We start from the raw sequence: 13,225 nt of genomic DNA on the forward strand, positions 1-13,225 counted from the left end.
GTGATCTGCTACCCAGCAGGTACGCATCGAGGCAGCACGGCTAGCTCAGTCGGTAGAGCATGAGACTCTTAATCATAGGGTCGTGGGTTCGAGCCCTACCCTGGGCGGAACGGAATTTTTCTCCGCTGCAGAAGTAAATTACCGATGTTCTGATTAACGTGATGTAATGGAAATAGCAACTTTAAAATTTGCCTACGTCTCCATCAGTCGCAAGAAAACTGTATATGAAGGTGAGGGTGACTTTGTAGACATGTGTGAAAGTCATGTTCTGAAGTGCAGGTGATTTTGTTTGGAGAGAACATCGGCTACGTGTCAGATGTGTATCCAAGCAGTAATGGGTCGCTATAGCTGCAAATGTTAGTGAAAAATATGAAGTGTTGTCAGCTGAAGTCTGAAGATTCAGACGACCGTACGGACGAAGTACGCAAATGTTCCGCTAGGTCGCGCCTCTTTAGCTCAGTGGTAGAGCACTGGTCTAGTAAACCAGGAGTCGTGAGTTCCATCCTTACAGGAGGAAGACGAATTTTGGAAATCTGTTGCGCGTCATGGCCGTATACGTCATGGCCGTATAGCAAACAGTATCTGTGATGGCGAACAATTAGCGTGAGGCGTTTTATTAAGAATTACTCTCAGATGTGATTAAGGCGAATGGCGCTGATAAAGCATTTGCCAAAGCGGTACGGCATAAGGAGGGGCGAGGCATTCTGAATTACATTTTATAGATGTATTTCTCACAAATGTCTGAGCCTCTCGCGGTCGTCGTCGTCGTCGTCGTCGTCGTCGTCGTCGTCGTCGTCGTCGTCGTCGCCGCCGCCGCCGCTTCTGCAGAATTAGCAAATGGCCATCGTAGCAAATGCGGCGAGGGACACCCTGCCATCGATTCCGATTGCGCAAAGTGTGTGGTCTTGTTTTCCTGTCTATGTTTGGTCGGTCTCGTAAGAGGTTGAATGTAACGAATGGGTGGGAAAGAGTAAGGGGCAGCGGCTGTGTGGAACGAAAACACAATTCCTCAGGGGGTGTGAGCGTTTCGAGATGAATCGTATATAAGTTATACTTGGTCGTCAGTGACCGTGTGGCCTAATGGATAAGGCGTCGGACTTCGGATCCGAAGATTGCAGGTTCGAATCCTGTCACGGTCGTGTTTTTCCAGTTCTGAGAAACAAACATACCGTTTTAATGTAGCAATTGTGCAGTACGAAACCGTCTGAATGTTGCTGTTGACCATTTTGTGCTTGGAGATGGTCTTGAGCTTGAAACACACACAAGAAGACCGGTGTTAACTAGCGAAATGGTCGGCAGAGTGCCCTCACCGCGATGTTTGACTGGCACTTGCACATCTAAAACAACGTCGGAAAGTAACTCGTTCGGCTTTTGAGTCACGTCAAGTATGTGTGTTAATTTTGACGCCGCTAGCTCTGCAGATTGTCATGCAATTCCTTTACCTCTCAGAAATGATTATGAAATAAAAGTGAAGTACGTGACGAGTGTGACGTTAGGGAAACATTAGGCAGCATGGAGAGATTCTGTATGGGACCAACCAACCCAAACGAGTACTGTGTGATCTGCTACCCAGCAGGTACCCAACGAGGCAGCACGGCTAGCTCAGTCGGTTGAGCATGAGACTCTTAATCATAGGGTCGTGGGTTCGAGCCCTACCCTGGGCGGAACGGAATTTTTCTCCGCTGCAGATGTAAATTACCGATGTTCTGATTAACGTGATGTAATGGAAATAGTAACTTTAAAATTTGCCTACGTCTCAATCAGTCGCAAGAAAACTGTATTTGAAGGTGAAGGTGATTTTGTAGACATGTGAAAGTCATGTTCTGAAGTGCAGGTGATTGTGTTTGGAGAGAACATCGGCTACGTGTCAGATGTGTATCCAAGCAGTAATGGGTCGCCATAGCAGCAAATATTAGTGAAAAATATGAAGTGTTGTCAGCTGAAGTCTGAAGATTCAGACGACCGTACGGACGAAGTACGCAAAAGTTCCGCTAGGCCGCGCCTCTTTAGCTCAGTGGTAGAGCACTGGTCTAGTAAACCAGGAGTCGTGAGTTCCATCCTCACAGGAGGAAGATGGATTTTGGAAATCAGTTGCGCGTCATGGCCGTATAGCAAACAGTATCTGTGATGGCGAACAATTAGCGTGAGGAGTTTTATTAAGAATTACTCTCAGATGTGATTAAGGCGAATGGCGCTGATAAAGCATTTGCCAAAGCGGTACGGCATAAGGTGGGACGAGGCAGTGTTAATTACATTTTATAGATGTATTTCTCACAAATCGCTGAGCCTCTCGCGGTCGTGTCGTCGTCGCGGTCGTCGTCGTCGTCGTCGTCGTCGCCGCCGCCGCTTCTGCAGAAGTAGCAAATGGCCATCGTAGCAAATGCGGCGAGGGACACCCTGCCATCGATTCCGATTGCGCAAAGTGTGTGGTCTTGTTTTCCTGTCTATGTTTGGTCGGTCTCGTAAGAGGTTGAATGTAACGAATGGGTGGGAAAGAGTAAGGGGCAGCGGCTGTGTGGAACGAAAACACAATTCCTCAGGGGGTGTGAGCGTTTCGAGATGAATCGTATATAAGTTATACTTGGTCGTCAGTGACCGTGTGGCCTAATGGATAAGGCGTCGGACTTCGGATACGAAGATTGCAGGTTCGAATCCTGTCACGGTCGTGTTTTTCCAGTTCTGAGAAACAAACATACCGTTTTAATGTAGCAATTGTGCAGTACGAAACCGTCTGAATGTTGCTGTTGACCATTTTGTGCTTGGAGATGGTCTTGAGCTTGAAACACACACAAGAAGACCGGTGTTAACTAGCGAAATGGTCGGCAGAGTGCCCTCACCGCGAGGTTTGACTGGCACTTGCACATCTAAAACAACGTCGGAAAGTAACTCGTTCGGCTTTTGAGTCACGTCAAGTATGTGTGCTAATTTTGACGCCGCTAGCTCTGCAGATTGTCATGCAATTCCTTTACCTCTCAGAAATGATTATGAAATAAAAGTGAAGTACGTGACGAGTGTGACGTTAGGAAAACATTAGGCAGCATGGAGAGATTCTGTATGGGACCAACCAACCCAAACGAGTACTGTGTGATCTGCTACCCAGCAGGTACCCAACGAGGCAGCACGGCTAGCTCAGTCGGTAGCGCATGAGACTCTTAATCATAGGGTCGTGGGTTCGAGCCCTACCCTGGGCGGAACGGAACTTTTCTCCGCTGCAGATGTAAATTACCGATTTTCTGATTAACGTGATGTAATGGAAATAGCAACTTTAAAATTTGCCTACGTCTCAATCAGTCGCAAGAAAACTGTATTTGAAGGTGAAGGTGATTTTGTAGACATGTGAAAGTCATGTTCTGAAGTGCAGGTGGTTTTGTTTGGAGAGAACATCGGCTACGTGTCAGATGTGTAGCCATGCAGTAATGTGTCGCCATAGCTGCTAATATTAGTGAAAAATATGAAGTGTTGTCAGCTGAAGTCTGATAATTCAGACGACCGTGCGGCGAAGTACGCAAAAGTTCCGCTAGGCCGCGCCTCTTTAGCTCAGTGGTAGAGCACTGGTCTAGTAAACCAGGAGTCGTGAGTTCCATCCTTACAGGAGGAAGACGAATTTTGGAAATCAGTTGCGCGTCATGGCCGTATAGCAAACAGTATCTGTGATGGCGAACAATTAGCGTGAGGCGTTTTATTAAGAATTACTCTCAGATGTGAGTAAGGCGAATGGCGCTGATAAAGCATTTGCCAAAGCGGTACGGCATAAGGTGGGACGAGGCATTCTGAATTACATTTTATAGATGTATTTCTCACAAATCTCTGAGCCTCTCGCGGTCGTCTTCGTCGTCGCCGCCGCCGCTTCTGCAGAATTAGCAAATGGCCATCGTAGCAAATGCGGCGAGGGACACCCTGCCATCGATTCCGATTGCGCAAAGTGTGTGGTCTTGTTTTCCTGTCTATGTTTGGTCGGTCTCGTAAGAGGTTGAATGTAACGAATGGGTGGGAAAGAGTAAGGGGCAGCGGCTGTGTGGAACGAAAACACAATTCCTCAGGGGGTGTGAGTGTTTCGAGATGAATCGTATATAAGTAACACTTGGTCGTCAGTGACCGTGTGGCCTAATGGATAAGGCGTCGGACTTCGGATCCGAAGATTGCAGGTTCGAATCCTGTCACGGTCGTGTTTTTCCAGTTCTGAGAAATAAACATACCGTTTTAATGTAGCAATTGTGCAGTACGAAACCGTCTGAATGTTGCTGTTGACCATTTTGTGCTTGGAGATGGTCTTGAGCTTGAAACACACACAAGAAGACCGGTGTTAACTAGCGAAATGGTCGGCAGAGTGCCCTCACCGCGATGTTTGACTGGCACTTGCACATCTAAAACAACGTCGGAAAGTAACTCGTTCGGCTTTTGAGTCACGTCAAGTATGTGTGTTAATTTTGACGCCGCTAGCTCTGCAGATTGTCATGCAATTCCTTTACCTCTCAGAAATGATTATGAAATAAAAGTGAAGTACGTGACGAGTGTGACGTTAGGGAAACATTAGGCAGCATGGAGAGATTCTGTATGGGACCAACCAACCCAAACGAGTACCGTGTGATCTGCTACCCAGCAGGTACGCATCGAGGCAGCACGGCTTGCTCAGTCGGTAGAGCATGAGACTCTTAATCATAGGGTCGTGGGTTCGAGCCCTACCCTGGGCGGAACGGAATTTTTCTCCGCTGCAGAAGTAAATTACCGATGTTCTGATTAACGTGATGTAATGGAAATAGCAACTTTAAAATTTGCCTACGTCTCCATCAGTCGCAAGAAAACTGTATATGAAGGTGAGGGTGACTTTGTAGACATGTGTGAAAGTCATGTTCTGAAGTGCAGGTGATTTTGTTTGGAGAGAACATCGGCTACGTGTCAGATGTGTATCCAAGCAGTAATGGGTCGCTATAGCTGCAAATGTTAGTGAAAAATATGAAGTGTTGTCAGCTGAAGTCTGAAGATTCAGACGACCGTACGGACGAAGTACGCAAATGTTCCGCTAGGTCGCGCCTCTTTAGCTCAGTGGTAGAGCACTGGTCTAGTAAACCAGGAGTCGTGAGTTCCATCCTTACAGGAGGAAGACGAATTTTGGAAATCAGTTGCGCGTCATGGCCGTATACGTCATGGCCGTATAGCAAACAGTATCTGTGATGGCGAACAATTAGCGTGAGGCGTTTTATTAAGAATTACTCTCAGATGTGATTAAGGCGAATGGCGCTGATAAAGCATTTGCCAAAGCGGTACGGCATAAGGTGGGACGAGGCATTCTGAATTACATTTTATAGATGTATTTCTCACAAATGTCTGAGCCTCTCGCGGTCGTCGTCGTCGTCGTCGTCGTCGTCGTCGTCGTCGTCGTCGTCGCCGCCGCCGCCGCCGCCGCTTCTGCAGAATTAGCAAATGGCCATCGTAGCAAATGCGGCGAGGGACACCCTGCCATCGATTCCGATTGCGCAAAGTGTGTGGTCTTGTTTTCCTGTCTATGTTTGGTCGGTCTCGTAAGAGGTTGAATGTAACGAATGGGTGGGAAAGAGTAAGGGGCAGCGGCTGTGTGGAACGAAAACACAATTCCTCAGGGGGTGTGAGCGTTTCGAGATGAATCGTATATAAGTTATACTTGGTCGTCAGTGACCGTGTGGCCTAATGGATAAGGCGTCGGACTTCGGATCCGAAGATTGCAGGTTCGAATCCTGTCACGGTCGTGTTTTTCCAGTTCTGAGAAACAAACATACCGTTTTAATGTAGCAATTGTGCAGTACGAAACCGTCTGAATGTTGCTGTTGACCATTTTGTGCTTGGAGATGGTCTTGAGCTTGAAACACACACAAGAAGACCGGTGTTAACTAGCGAAATGGTCGGCAGAGTGCCCTCACCGCGATGTTTGACTGGCACTTGCACATCTAAAACAACGTCGGAAAGTAACTCGTTCGGCTTTTGAGTCACGTCAAGTATGTGTGTTAATTTTGACGCCGCTAGCTCTGCAGATTGTCATGCAATTCCTTTACCTCTCAGAAATGATTATGAAATAAAAGTGAAGTACGTGACGAGTGTGACGTTAGGGAAACATTAGGCAGCATGGAGAGATTCTGTATGGGACCAACCAACCCAAACGAGTACTGTGTGATCTGCTACCCAGCAGGTACCCAACGAGGCAGCACGGCTAGCTCAGTCGGTTGAGCATGAGACTCTTAATCATAGGGTCGTGGGTTCGAGCCCTACCCTGGGCGGAACGGAATTTTTCTCCGCTGCAGATGTAAATTACCGATGTTCTGATTAACGTGATGTAATGGAAATAGTAACTTTAAAATTTGCCTACGTCTCAATCAGTCGCAAGAAAACTGTATTTGAAGGTGAAGGTGATTTTGTAGACATGTGAAAGTCATGTTAGAAGTGCAGGTGATTGTGTTTGGAGAGAACATCGGCTACGTGTCAGATGTGTATCCAAGCAGTAATGGGTCGCCATAGCAGCAAATATTAGTGAAAAATATGAAGTGTTGTCAGCTGAAGTCTGAAGATTCAGACGACCGTACGGACGAAGTACGCAAAAGTTCCGCTAGGCCGCGCCTCTTTAGCTCAGTGGTAGAGCACTGGTCTAGTAAACCAGGAGTCGTGAGTTCCATCCTCACAGGAGGAAGATGGATTTTGGAAATCAGTTGCGCGTCATGGCCGTATAGCAAACAGTATCTGTGATGGCGAACAATTAGCGTGAGGAGTTTTATTAAGAATTACTCTCAGATGTGATTAAGGCGAATGGCGCTGATAAAGCATTTGCCAAAGCGGTACGGCATAAGGTGGGACGGGGCAATGTGAATTACATTTTATAGATGTATTTCTCACAAATCGCTGAGCCTTTCGCGGTCGTCGTCGTCGTCGTCGTCGTCGTCGTCGTCGTCGTCGTCGTCGCCGCCGCCGCTTCTGCAGAAGTAGCAAATGGCCATCGTAGCAAATGCGGCGAGGGGCACCCTGCCATCGATTCCGATTGCGCAAAGTGTGTGGTCTTGTTTTCCTGTCTATGTTTGGTCGGTCTCGTAAGAGGTTGAATGTAACGAATGGGTGGGAAAGAGTAAGGGGCAGCGGCTGTGTGGAACGAAAACACAATTCCTCAGGGGGTGTGAGCGTTTCGAGATGAATCGTATATTAGTTATACTTGGTCGTTAGTGACCGTGTGGCCTAATGGATAAGGCGTCGGACTTCGGATCCGAAGATTGCAGGTTCGAATCCTGTCACGGTCGTGTTTTTCCAGTTCTGAGAAACAAACATACCGTTTTAATGTAGCAATTGTGCAGTACGAAACCGTCTGAATGTTGCTGTTGACCATTTTGTGCTTGGAGATGGTCTTGAGCTTGAAACACACACAAGAAGACCGGTGTTAACTAGCGAAATGGTCGGCAGAGTGCCCTCACCGCGAGGTTTGACTGGCACTTGCACATCTAAAACAGCGTCGGAAAGTAACTCGTTCGGCTTTTGAGTCACGTCAAGTATGTGTGTTAATTTTGACGCCGCTAGCTCTGCAGATTGTCATGCAATTCCTTTACCTCTCAGAAATGATTATGAAATAAAAGTGAAGTACGTGACGAGTGTGACGTTAGGAAAACATTAGGCAGCATGGAGAGATTCTGTATGGGACCAACCAACCCAAACGAGTACTGTGTGATCTGCTACCCAGCAGGTACCCAACGAGGCAGCACGGCTAGCTCAGTCGGTAGAGCATGAGACTCTTAATCATAGGGTCGTGGGTTCGAGCCCTACCCTGGGCGGAACGGAATTTTTCTCCGCTGCAGATGTAAATTACCGATTTTCTGATTAACGTGATGTAATGGAAATAGCAACTTTAAAATTTGCCTACGTCTCAATCAGTCGCAAGAAAACTGTATTTGAAGGTGAAGGTGATTTTGTAGACATGTGTGAAAGTCATGTTCTGAAGTGCAGGTGATTTTGTTTGGAGAGAACATCGGCTACGTGTCAGATGTGTATCCAAGCAGTAATGGGTCGCCATAGCTGCAAATTTTAGTGAAAAATATGAAGTGTTGTCAGCTGAAGTCTGAAGATTCAGACGACCGTACGGACGAAGTACGCAAAAGTTCCGCTAGGCCGCGCCACTTTAGCTCAGTGGTAGAGCACTGGTCTAGTAAACCAGGAGTCGTGAGTTCCATCCTCACAGGAGGAAGACGAATTTTGGAAATCAGTTGCGCGTCATGGCCGTATAGCAAACAGTATCTGTGATGGCGAACAATTAGCGTGAGGAGTTTTATTAAGAATTACTCTCAGATGTGATTAAGGCGAATGGCGCTGATAAAGCATTTGCCAAAGCGATACGGCATAAGGTGGGACGAGGCATTCTGAATTACATTTTGTAGATGTATTTCTCACAAATGTCTGAGCCTCTCGCGGTCGTCGTCGTCGGCGTCGCCACCGCCGCTTCTGCAGAAGTAGCAAATGGCCATCGTAGCAAATGCGGCGAGGGACACCCTGCCATCGATTCCGATTGCGCAAAGTGTGTGGTCTTGTTTTCCTGTCTATGTTTGGTCGGTCTCGTAAGAGGTTGAATGTAACGAATGGGTGGGAAAGAGTAAGGGGCAGCGGCTGTGTGGAACGAAAACACAATTCCTCAGGGGGTGTGAGCGTTTCGAGATGAATCGTATATAAGTTATACTTGGTCGTCAGTGACCGTGTGGCCTAATGGATAAGGCGTCGGACTTCGGATCCGAAGATTGCAGGTTCGAATCCTGTCACGGTCGTGTTTTTCCAGTTCTGAGAAACAAACATACCGTTTTAATGTAGCAATTGTGCAGTACGAAACCGTCTGAATGTTGCTGTTGACCATTTTGTGCTTGGAGATGGTCTTGAGCTTGAAACACACACAAGAAGACCGGTGTTAACTAGCGAAATGGTCGGCAGAGTGCCCTCACCGCGAGGTTTGACTGGCACTTGCACATCTAAAACAACGTCGGAAAGTAACTCGTTCGGCTTTTGAGTCACGTCAAGTATGTGTGCTAATTTTGACGCCGCTAGCTCTGCAGATTGTCATGCAATTCCTTTACCTCTCAGAAATGATTATGAAATAAAAGTGAAGTACGTGACGAGTGTGACGTTAGGAAAACATTAGGCAGCATGGAGAGATTCTGTATGGGACCAACCAACCCAAACGAGTACTGTGTGATCTGCTACCCAGCAGGTACCCAACGAGGCAGCACGGCTAGCTCAGTCGGTAGCGCATGAGACTCTTAATCATAGGGTCGTGGGTTCGAGCCCTACCCTGGGCGGAACGGAATTTTTCTCCGCTGCAGATGTAAATTACCGATTTTCTGATTAACGTGATGTAATGGAAATAGCAACTTTAAAATTTGCCTACGTCTCAATCAGTCGCAAGAAAACTGTATTTGAAGGTGAAGGTGATTTTGTAGACATGTGAAAGTCATGTTCTGAAGTGCAGGTGGTTTTGTTTGGAGAGAACATCGGCTACGTGTCAGATGTGTAGCCATGCAGTAATGTGTCGCCATAGCTGCTAATATTAGTCAAAAATATGAAGTGTTGTCAGCTGAAGTCTGATAATTCAGACGACCGTGCGGCGAAGTACGCAAAAGTTCCGCTAGGCCGCGCCTCTTTAGCTCAGTGGTAGAGCACTGGTCTAGTAAACCAGGAGTCGTGAGTTCCATCCTTACAGGAGGAAGACGAATTTTGGAAATCAGTTGCGCGTCATGGCTGTATAGCAAACAGTATCTGTGATGGCGAACAATTAGCGTGAGGCGTTTTATTAAGAATTACTCTCAGATGTGAGTAAGGCGAATGGCGCTGATAAAGCATTTGCCAAAGCGGTACGGCATAAGGTGGGACGAGGCATTCTGAATTACATTTTATAGATGTATTTCTCACAAATCTCTGAGACTCTCGCGGTCGTCTTCGTCGTCGCCGCCGCCGCTTCTGCAGAATTAGCAAATGGCCATCGTAGCAAATGCGGCGAGGGACACCCTGCCATCGATTCCGATTGCGCAAAGTGTGTGGTCTTGTTTTCCTGTCTATGTTTGGTCGGTCTCGTAAGAGGTTGAATGTAACGAATGGGTGGGAAAGAGTAAGGGGCAGCGGCTGTGTGGAACGAAAACACAATTCCTCAGGGGGTGTGAGTGTTTCGAGATGAATCGTATATAAGTAACACTTGGTCGTCAGTGACCGTGTGGCCTAATGGATAAGGCGTCGGACTTCGGATCCGAAGATTGCAGGTTCGAATCCTGTCACGGTCGTGTTTTTCCAGTTCTGAGAAATAAACATACCGTTTTAATGTAGCAATTGTGCAGTACGAAACCGTCTGAATGTTGCTGTTGACCATTTTGTGCTTGGAGATGGTCTTGAGCTTGAAACACACACAAGAAGACCGGTGTTAACTAGCGAAATGGTCGGCAGAGTGCCCTCACCGCGAGGTTTGACTGGCACTTGCACATCTAAAACAACGTCGGAAAGTAACTCGTTCGGCTTTTGAGTCACGTCAAGTATGTGTGTTAATTTTGACGCCGCTAGCTCTGCAGATTGTCATGCAATTCCTTTACCTCTCAGAAATGATTATGAAATAAAAGTGAAGTACGTGACGAGTGTGACGTTAGGGAAACATTAGGCAGCATGGAGAGATTCTGTATGGGACCAACCAACCCAAACGAGTACCGTGTGATCTGCTACCCAGCAGGTACGCATCGAGGCAGCACGGCTAGCTCAGTCGGTAGAGCATGAGACTCTTAATCATAGGGTCGTGGGTTCGAGCCCTACCCTGGGCGGAACGGAATTTTTCTCCGCTGCAGAAGTAAATTACCGATGTTCTGATTAACGTGATGTAATGGAAATAGCAACTTTAAAATTTGCCTACGTCTCCATCAGTCGCAAGAAAACTGTATATGAAGGTGAGGGTGACTTTGTAGACATGTGTGAAAGTCATGTTCTGAAGTGCAGGTGATTTTGTTTGGAGAGAACATCGGCTACGTGTCAGATGTGTATCCAAGCAGTAATGGGTCGCTATAGCTGCAAATGTTAGTGAAAAATATGAAGTGTTGTCAGCTGAAGTCTGAAGATTCAGACGACCGTACGGACGAAGTACGCAAATGTTCCGCTAGGTCGCGCCTCTTTAGCTCAGTGATAGAGCACTGGTCTAGTAAACCAGGAGTCGTGAGTTCCATCCTTACAGGAGGAAGACGAATTTTGGAAATCAGTTGCGCGTCATGGCCGTATACGTCATGGCCGTATAGCAAACAGTATCTGTGATGGCGAACAATTAGCGTGAGGCGTTTTATTAAGAATTACTCTCAGATGTGATTAAGGCGAATGGCGCTGATAAAGCATTTGCCAAAGCGGTACGGCATAAGGTGGGACGAGGCATTCTGAATTACATTTTATAGATGTATTTCTCACAAATGTCTGAGCCTCTCGCGGTCGTCGTCGTCGTCGTCGTCGTCGTCGTCGTCGTCGTCGTCGCCGCCGCTTCTGCAGAATTAGCAAATGGCCATCGTAGCAAATGCGGCGAGGGACACCCTGCCATCGATTCCGATTGCGCAAAGTGTGTGGTCTTGTTTTCCTGTCTATGTTTGGTCGGTCTCGTAAGAGGTTGAATGTAACGAATGGGTGGGAAAGAGTAAGGGGCAGCGGCTGTGTGGAACGAAAACACAATTCCTCAGGGGGTGTGAGCGTTTCGAGATGAATCGTATATAAGTTATACTTGGTCGTCAGTGACCGTGTGGCCTAATGGATAAGGCGTCGGACTTCGGATCCGAAGATTGCAGGTTCGAATCCTGTCACGGTCGTGTTTTTCCAGTTCTGAGAAACAAACATACCGTTTTAATGTAGCAATTGTGCAGTACGAAACCGTCTGAATGTTGCTGTTGACCATTTTGTGCTTGGAGATGGTCTTGAGCTTGAAACACACACAAGAAGACCGGTGTTAACTAGCGAAATGGTCGGCAGAGTGCCCTCACCGCGATGTTTGACTGGCACTTGCACATCTAAAACAACGTCGGAAAGTAACTCGTTCGGCTTTTGAGTCACGTCAAGTATGTGTGTTAATTTTGACGCCGCTAGCTCTGCAGATTGTCATGCAATTCCTTTACCTCTCAGAAATGATTATGAAATAAAAGTGAAGTACGTGACGAGTGTGACGTTAGGGAAACATTAGGCAGCATGGAGAGATTCTGTATGGGACCAACCAACCCAAACGAGTACTGTGTGATCTGCTACCCAGCAGGTACCCAACGAGGCAGCACGGCTAGCTCAGTCGGTTGAGCATGAGACTCTTAATCATAGGGTCGTGGGTTCGAGCCCTACCCTGGGCGGAACGGAATTTTTCTCCGCTGCAGATGTAAATTACCGATGTTCTGATTAACGTGATGTAATGGAAATAGTAACTTTAAAATTTGCCTACGTCTCAATCAGTCGCAAGAAAACTGTATTTGAAGGTGAAGGTGATTTTGTAGACATGTGAAAGTCATGTTAGAAGTGCAGGTGATTGTGTTTGGAGAGAACATCGGCTACGTGTCAGATGTGTATCCAAGCAGTAATGGGTCGCCATAGCAGCAAATATTAGTGAAAAATATGAAGTGTTGTCAGCTGAAGTCTGAAGATTCAGACGACCGTACGGACGAAGTACGCAAAAGTTCCGCTAGGCCGCGCCTCTTTAGCTCAGTGGTAGAGCACTGGTCTAGTAAACCAGGAGTCGTGAGTTCCATCCTCAAAGGAGGAAGATGGATTTTGGAAATCAGTTGTGCGTCATGGCCGTATAGCAAACAGTATCTGTGATGGCGAACAATTAGCGTGAGGAGTTTTATTAAGAATTACTCTCAGATGTGATTAAGGCGAATGGCGCTGATAAAGCATTTGCCAAAGCGGTACGGCATAAGGTGGGACGGGGCAATGTGAATTACATTTTATAGATGTATTTCTCACAAATCGCTGAGCCTTTCGCGGTCGTCGTCGTCGTCGTCGTCGTCGTCGTCGTCGTCGCCGCCGCCGCTTCTGCAGAAGTAGCAAATGGCCATCGTAGCAAATGCGGCGAGGGGCACCCTGCCATCGATTCCGATTGCGCAAAGTGTGTGGTCTTGTTTTCCTGTCTATGTTTGGTCGGTCTCGTAAGAGGTTGAATGTAACGAATGGGTGGGGAAGAGTAAGGGGCAGCGGCTGTGTGGAACGAAAACACAATTCCTCAGGGGGTGTGAGCGTTTCGAGATGAATCGTA

The 13,225-nt window shown here is 47.1% G+C and overlaps 10 non-coding genes across 10 annotated transcripts; all 10 read left to right on the plus strand.

The window, feature by feature from the left end:
• The first annotated feature begins 1,066 nt into the window (after positions 1-1,066).
• Trnar-ucg (transfer RNA arginine (anticodon UCG)) lies at positions 1,067-1,139 on the plus strand. The gene has a single exon. It is a non-coding gene; the product is annotated as a tRNA-Arg (tRNA).
• An 861-nt stretch (positions 1,140-2,000) lies between these two features.
• On the plus strand, positions 2,001-2,072 carry Trnat-agu (transfer RNA threonine (anticodon AGU)). Its single transcript has one exon. It is a non-coding gene; the product is annotated as a tRNA-Thr (tRNA).
• A 521-nt stretch (positions 2,073-2,593) lies between these two features.
• Positions 2,594-2,666, plus strand: Trnar-ucg (transfer RNA arginine (anticodon UCG)). Its single transcript has one exon. It is a non-coding gene; the product is annotated as a tRNA-Arg (tRNA).
• A 1,427-nt stretch (positions 2,667-4,093) lies between these two features.
• Trnar-ucg (transfer RNA arginine (anticodon UCG)) lies at positions 4,094-4,166 on the plus strand. The gene has a single exon. It is a non-coding gene; the product is annotated as a tRNA-Arg (tRNA).
• Positions 4,167-5,650: 1,484 nt separating this feature from the next.
• On the plus strand, positions 5,651-5,723 carry Trnar-ucg (transfer RNA arginine (anticodon UCG)). The gene has a single exon. It is a non-coding gene; the product is annotated as a tRNA-Arg (tRNA).
• An 860-nt stretch (positions 5,724-6,583) lies between these two features.
• Positions 6,584-6,655, plus strand: Trnat-agu (transfer RNA threonine (anticodon AGU)). Its single transcript has one exon. It is a non-coding gene; the product is annotated as a tRNA-Thr (tRNA).
• A 525-nt stretch (positions 6,656-7,180) lies between these two features.
• On the plus strand, positions 7,181-7,253 carry Trnar-ucg (transfer RNA arginine (anticodon UCG)). Its single transcript has one exon. It is a non-coding gene; the product is annotated as a tRNA-Arg (tRNA).
• Positions 7,254-8,686: 1,433 nt separating this feature from the next.
• Positions 8,687-8,759, plus strand: Trnar-ucg (transfer RNA arginine (anticodon UCG)). The gene has a single exon. It is a non-coding gene; the product is annotated as a tRNA-Arg (tRNA).
• A 1,427-nt stretch (positions 8,760-10,186) lies between these two features.
• Trnar-ucg (transfer RNA arginine (anticodon UCG)) lies at positions 10,187-10,259 on the plus strand. The gene has a single exon. It is a non-coding gene; the product is annotated as a tRNA-Arg (tRNA).
• Positions 10,260-11,728: 1,469 nt separating this feature from the next.
• Trnar-ucg (transfer RNA arginine (anticodon UCG)) lies at positions 11,729-11,801 on the plus strand. The gene has a single exon. It is a non-coding gene; the product is annotated as a tRNA-Arg (tRNA).
• The last annotated feature ends 1,424 nt before the right edge of the window (positions 11,802-13,225 follow it).

Source organism: Schistocerca gregaria, unplaced genomic scaffold (assembly GCF_023897955.1).
Source record: "Schistocerca gregaria isolate iqSchGreg1 unplaced genomic scaffold, iqSchGreg1.2 ptg000156l, whole genome shotgun sequence".
In the NCBI taxonomy this organism is placed as follows: Eukaryota; Metazoa; Arthropoda; class Insecta; order Orthoptera; family Acrididae; genus Schistocerca; species Schistocerca gregaria.